Consider the following 7500-nt stretch of genomic DNA (forward strand, 5'->3'; position numbering starts at 1 on the left):
ATTCTGACTTAAAAAAAAGCAAACATCTTATTCGCCATTAAGAACCTCCTACCTACATCGTTTCGCTCGTAATTATCTTAAACCCACGCCTACAGCTTACAGTCTGCTGCCGACCTAAGAAGTCTCAAGTGTGCGCCACGTCCCCTACAGCAACACCAGGACACGACCGGCCATCCTAATCCCACTTCCAGCCGATCGCTTCCAAGGTTCGCTGACCTAAAGCAGCACGTCAGGGGCGCCATATGAGGAAATTCTAGCGAACCGGCCGCACTTCGTTATCGCTCTCACTGTGCTCTGCGCGTGTGAAGCAAGATTGCCAATTAGTGCGTACCCGAGGCACTTCGCCACCACCACCACCACCACCAACACGGACAACAATGACCCTGTCCTGTCAGGCAGCCCTTTTGTCACCGAACGAAACGAAGATCCTTCCCTTCCGAAAAGGGATAACTCCTGTTGGACAAATTCCGGTGAGGAGCCTCCGGAACGGTTCCACGAAACGCTTCCACACGCAACACGGTTTCATACGGATCCGGAGATGGCGCGCAAGACGAGGGCCCTTCAGGAGGATCCATCTCCAAAGGCACCCGATTCCGAGTGAAGGACACTGTTGTTTTCCAGGAGAAAATCAATTTTATAACGAGCACTCCCAGGACCTCGAGTGAGGTGTTGTGTTGCCACGATTAAGTTACGCGAGAGGACCTCTACGAAGGTGTTTTGAGCTCAAGTGGGGGAGTGTATATGTGTGGGCGCTACAGGTCTTTGTCTTCGATGGGGGTCTACTAGGAGGAATCAATATTTTGCTTTGCAACGTTTAGTACACGCACGCACGTACCACGTACTAGTGACGTGTATTGATTACTGGCGCTGGCGTTGCTGATTTCACCTCCCCCTCCCCACGGAGGAGGTGATCATCAGGATCTCGCACTCGTCTTACCAGCGTGCAATCTTCGGTCTCGGGCGCAAATTGTTACCCACAGGCACGTCTCGGCATCTGCTCGCGCGGAGCCTTTTTTGGGGGTTTGGTTTCGCTGCTTGTTTGACAGATTTAATTTAGGTCAACGTCCGTCAGCTTGAGCGCCACCTCGAGCGCTGTTCCGCCACTCCCAAGACCGGGTAAGGCTGTACGCAACAGCTACCGAACCGGGGAACCTCCAGTCAAACGTGAACGGTCGCCAGGCATCGGGCAAAATTAATGGCAAACCATCAAACCTCTCTCATCCGCATCACCGCACCGTGAGACTTGCGAGTGAGGTACGACTTGCGAGCACTGCAATTGATGCCCAATTGCAATTTGACCTTTTGGGCGGGGACCTCGATGCGCTCTCGACGTGCCTCGACGGGGATAGCTTCATGTTCCTCTTTTTCTCCTCAACAGCTTTTTCAACTCGTGGGCTCGTCAACAGCGACAACAACGACAACAATAGAAAATTGCTTCATGGCTGCCGATGGCACTGCTGACGGACACTTTGTAATGGACGAATGGACCGGGTCCGGGTCCACGCTCGGGCAAGTGTTTGCAGCAGGTCCTCATTCCCCTTCTATTTGATATGGATGCAATGGACGGAGGGATGGTATGGGTTTGTGGTTTTTGGGGTGGTGAATCGTGGGTTATTGGCCATTTTTCTTTCCCGTTTTTCAATCACTAACCATCCGTATCCGTTGCTGACAACGCGTCGAATGCAATAATAAGCATCCTGATGGTGGCCGAACGGTTGTTGATTGAAATTTGAACAGCTGATGAATTATTGGTTTGGGAGCCCGTTTTTCGAATGTATTGTGTTTTTTTCCCCACCCCACCCGCCCCGGTTCCGATCATTCGCGATGATGCGTGGCCAGATAAATTACAGCGCGATTGTAAATCATGCTACAGTGCCTTCATCAATTAGCCCATTATTTCGGCGAATGTTAAAGTGGGTGGCATTCTGGAATCGAAGGTTGGTGGTTTCATTAGCGTTTAAAGTGTTCGATGAGCGAAATGGCCAACGAATCCTTTGGCTGATAGCCCATTAAACAATGAGAGTCCACGAAGTATTGAAGTGTTGAATTACTGTTTGCAAATGAATCTTCAGTGAAGCTATAATATCACTTTTACTTCAATTTTTATTTTTTGAAAATATATCGATGAACAACCGAAAGATTTACTCAGGCTTATTATAAGCTGCCATATTATATTATAAATGAGCAATAACTAAGCTTATGTGGTTTTTTCAACATTATTGTTCTTTACTGTATGCTGAGTTTATACACTAGAAAAAATGTTAAAAAATATGCTATTTTCTTCAATATATGGAAAAAAACGCATCCTCCAGCTAAAAGACATTTTACATCGCTGGTTTAGTGAGTTTGATTTAGAAGTCACTCACAGTTCTTGTGCAGAAAATTGTGGTCTAAATAACCGTGTTTGTCATTGTATCGAGCGCCATTTCAATCTGAATAATTGTTTTTAGAGACACGTGCCTTGTGTAAGAGTTTCTCAAGAAGCAATTTGGCGGCACATAAAACAATTCAGAAAAGTCAAGCTGGCCGCACTTGAAGTGTAACTGAAAGACAATATTATGCCAATAGCAGTGACCAGTTGCAATGCGAAAAAGTTTTAAGAAAACAGATGTGTTTCAGCCAAAAACACGCAGCCGCTGTCATCCTATTTCCCTTTTAAAACAATAACAAGAGCGCATAAGAGCAATTCATAATAATATCTTTCCACATCGATGGAACTCTCAGCTGCAGATCAGCTCTCCTGTGAATGCCGAAAACGATAATGTTCCTTAGTATAGAAACAGTTGATGATGATAATAAGAGGCAAAGTTCCCCAAACTTTCACGGTGATGGGAAATTCATTTTTTCAATGAAAAACATGCATTTTCTTCAACGATCATTCAGCATTGCCTACATATTCCTTTTCAAATATGTCAAACGACCTTGCAGACCTTTCGGTTGTGATCATCATCAATTTACACCTATTTTGACTTATTTTAAATAAGTTTAGATAATTTAGAATCACTGTAGATAATTCAGTACTGAATAACGCAACTGTCCTTCTTCTATACATTGTTATCGTTAGTGCAGCTTCCCTGTCTGCATGACACGGCGATATACTTTTCAGAGAGCTTCAATTCTTTATAAAGAAGCCCAGCGGGTTAACCGGACTGGCAAAAACGGACTGTAAGGAACCCATCAGCTCAACTATTTATAACGTCTCAAAGGCATAATCTCGACATTTAGAGCCCCTTCCAAATACCTCACCGGCCACCAACTGCCGATGCCTTCACTCTTTACCCCGAGCTCATGAACTGTCCCTAGCCTGGCACACGCCCCGGACATGCCAAACCCAAACCATAACCAAAAGGAGGATGCCAACGCATCGACTACCCCTCCGTCGTACCCGAGAAAAGCGCGAAAAACACCATTCCGATGGGGAGTGTAGCGATCAATCACGTTCGACGCTCACCAACCATTTTGGGAAGGCAGAGGACGCGGGACGAGCGGTGGCGGTTATGAGATATTTATCATTCAATTAGCGATCGATCCCCTAATCGGCCCAACCGCCACCAACCAACCGACCCATTCACCACCGCCAACGTCGATTGGAAAACGTTTGGCCGGAAAAATCAATCAAACTAATTAAATTTTCCAAAAACCCACCCCAAACAAAGGCCTAAACCGCACCCCGCACCCCGCACCACACACCCTCCACACCGGAAAACTAGCCACCAAATACCAACATCGAACCGTGGCCCTTGGGGGGACTGGTGTGTGCGTGTGCTCAAAGCTCAAAGCGACGATCACGGTGGCGGTTCTCCTCAATAACAACAACTGCTTGCTGCTGCTGCTAGTCTGGCTTCATTGTAGCCTGCCGTGGCGTGGAGCGGCCTGACTGCTGCTGCTGCTGCTGCGTAGTACAAGTCCTGGCATCTTTGGGAAAACTTTATCGCCACTCATCTGCGGCCGGGGCGGATCGAAGCCGGCGAAAAACCGCATCAAACGGCCGCAACTCCCGCTGTTTATCATCGTTTTCACCCAGCGCCGCTTAAGTGTGTGTGTGTGTGAGTGTGCTGAGTGGGTGGTAGGGGGTGGTGGTGAGGTGGCAAAACATAAATCATTAGAAAAGCGTTTCCACTCCCTTTCTCGCTCGCTGACGGTCGCGCGCGTGCTCTCTCTCTCTCTCTCTCTCTCTTTCTTACAACTCTCCGAACCAGCTACTACACGGCTTGCGATGGAGGCGCCTAGCCTGCTGTGTTTTTGTATGTGTTGCTGTGTGTCTGTGTGTCTATTAGCTTACTTTCAAGTGATAATGTGCGATATACCGGCTGCGGTACCATCACCACCAGCACCGTATTAAGGCGGGGGTGTAAAGGCAACACCCTGCGCTCTGGAGGTCCTTCGCCGAAATACGCCGAAAATCTTGGTTCCACCTTAACGAACCACCCAACCAAAAGGTGGCAGCCAGCCCTCCCCACCCGGAGTGCCAAGACGCGATGGGGCTTTCCTTCATAATTAATTTCATCCTAGCTAATTCGACGAAAACGAACGAAAGGATTAAGCGTCACTCAATCAGAGACTGAGAACGCGGGCGCACGCCTGTGTATGTGTGTGTGTGACTACAGCTTTAAAGCTGAAATATGCTAATGCACGATACATGCTCAAAGAGAGAGCGAGAAAGGAGCATCCAATTCCAAACCAACCGGATCCGTTTGTTTGTTTGTTCAATTCGCGAGCTCCTGTCACTTTGACAGCTTCTCTCACCTTCGACGACGATCACTGAGGGGCATTTAAAGCACGAAAGCATCAAGTATAATGTGCTGCTGACCGCATTAAAGCTCTCTTACCTTTAATCACTCAAAAAGGGTTTCATCGAGATCGAATATAACGGCTGACTATGGCGTGAGATTGAGGAAGTTAATTGTTGATGAAATCTTTTTGCCTTTTTTTTCGTCGTTTTGAATCCTGCACGTCACACTCTCAACACTAACAAGGAGTACACAGCCTACTACAACGCTGCTTTAAAAATACCTGATTCACAATATTCAAAATTGCACTCCACTCCGTAGCTTCCTCTCTCTCTCTCAAACACACACACAACGGCGCACAACACAACACAATTTACGAGCCACAAATTCCAACATATCAACACCTTCGTTAACAGCGACCGATCATCGCATTCATCCGGTGCCTCTGACGCCACCCTGGCCCTGACTGCACGACCAACATCATCGCAGAGCAACAGCAGAAATAGTAGCGCGAAGCATATCTAGCAGGCTGCCTGACGGTCCTGCACGTCACATTGCGCGCTGCACCACGCTTCCGCTAGGAGCCACTACTACGGAGCCTATCCACACGGCACGGTACGGTGGGCACGTGGCCATCAGCCGCAGCATCAGCAGCAGCATCCGCGGACGAAGGAAGTGGACGGCGAACGGATGCGAGCATAAATTATGCCATCGGTCGCGCAGCTGGCCGATAAATCACGAAACCGGAATTCCATCTGTTTCAGCTGGCTTTAGCCGTGGTATGACGCTAGTATACACACACACACACACACTTCACCACCGTATCGTGGTGGCTCGTGGCAATCCTATCCTTATTCCCAGTTACGGTCGATGAGGTCCTTTACCTTCTTTTCACTATTGTGGCACCGGGAACCGCGGCATAACTTTGTGATGGAGCCTGCCAGAACACACACACACACAGACACACATACAAACACACGGAGGATGGGCGCGAATTTCTCTTCGGCCGAAAAATAGGGCGCCAAACCGTACGGTGGCACACCAAAGTGTCCTTGCCAACGTCACTGACACCGACACCGACAACGAAACAAAAAAAAACGGGAGCCCTTTCCGGATTGACAACCACGCGGCTTTGTTTACTATCTGCAAGGATACTAGCGCACCGATTAACACACACAAACCGACACACACCGAACGGAGAGACACACGGAACCGGAAGGAGTTGTGGTGTTGTGCTACTCCCTGTTTGACGCAACCGGGCACCAATCCCGGGACCAGCGTAGTGGCCAAACCCCTTCGCACTTCTGCGCTACTGAACCGATCTCGTGCAGGTTCCGGCACAAACTAAACGAACCAACCACCTCGAGCACATCGATTTCGTCGTCATCGTAGTAGTCGTCGTCGTCGTCGTCGTCATCGTCGTCCTCGTGCGAATGTCGACTCTTTTCGTCGACTCCGACAAGAGTGGGTGCGCGTTGCGCGAGAGCGTCCCTTGGCGCTTGGTACTGGCTTCGTCCTTCACGAGAGAGAGAGCGAGAGAGCGGACTGGAACTGGACCACAGGACACGCTCTCCGCTACATTTTCCGACGATGTCGACGACGACGATTCGACCACGAAAACGACGAAGGGATGCCACCCCACATTATCCTTGGACGAGCTGCGGTCTTTCCGGTCGACTCCGGCAGGGGGCTGGAGCTGGCAAGTGCGCCCGAAACTGAACTGTTGGGGAGGGATCCCGGGATTCCGAGCGACACGCGACCAGGAAGCAGCCCTCCCCGGGAGGGATGTCCTCTCCCGCCGTGTCTAGCAGTCTCGGAGTTTCCTCACCGGCTCACCAAACCGTGTCATACGGAAACAAACAAACGAAGCGAAACGGCTGGGCCCCTAGACGAGGACGACGACGGTAAAAGACGAAGAAGGACGTCCTAGCGGGACGAAATCATAAAAGGAACTCCCCGAGGTGAGCTTGGGGATGAAGGGCGCGAATAGCGAATAGCGAGCAGCAAATGTTGCTACCCCAAGCGTAATGATTGCGCCCGATCCCTGCGTCAATGGAGGACGAATCCACCACCAGCAACACCAGCACACACACACACACACGCCCTGGATCACAAATAAGTTTCTGGGCGGAAAACTCCCTCGTTCCATTCAGACGCCAAACCTTGCTGCTGGCTGCTGCTGATGGTGAGTGAAAATGATAACAAATGGTGACTCCCCGGATCCTGCTTCTCCGAGTGGCATTTGTACGAGATGACGAGATGATGGGCCATGTGGATGTGGACGTCCCGGACGTTATAGGAGAGAGAGAAAAAAGCCAAACCAAGTTTTGTGACGAAAAACTAGTCTTCCCGGAGAAAAAGGTCATGCGGGGCGTGAGAGAGCGGATCGAATCGAGTGAGTCCGGGTGTCAGGGGAAAAAAAGATGAAGAAGAAGGAGCAAAGAACCGCTCGGGAGAAAGCAAAAATCGCGCGCTTCACAAAACATATCCACCAACCGGCGGAGGGTGTTCTCTGGGTGGACCCAAAACAAACAAATAACGATGCTGCGCTGCGCTGTGTTGGTCCCGGCCATCCGGAAACTGCTGACTGGCTGACTTCGCAGCGGGCATAAGAAGCAGGTCGCTGGCATGTTGGTGTCCCCGAGAGTCTCGGTTTTCTTTCATCAAACAGATGACGACGAGACCTACGGATCGAGGTGCAAGGCAACAGCTTCAAGTGAGATAGATGCCAGCGGCAATATCAATTCCACATTAAATTTCAGTGGCTGGC

The 7500-nt window shown here is 49.7% G+C and overlaps 1 protein-coding gene across 1 annotated transcript in view; it reads right to left on the reverse strand.

Annotated features, from left to right (window-relative positions):
• Positions 1–7500, reverse strand: part of LOC125955895 (uncharacterized) — a 291000-nt gene that overhangs the window by 61224 nt on the left and 222276 nt on the right. The window lies entirely within an intron of this gene.

This window comes from Anopheles darlingi, chromosome 3 (genome assembly GCF_943734745.1).
Source record: "Anopheles darlingi chromosome 3, idAnoDarlMG_H_01, whole genome shotgun sequence".
Classification (NCBI taxonomy): domain Eukaryota; kingdom Metazoa; phylum Arthropoda; class Insecta; order Diptera; family Culicidae; genus Anopheles; species Anopheles darlingi.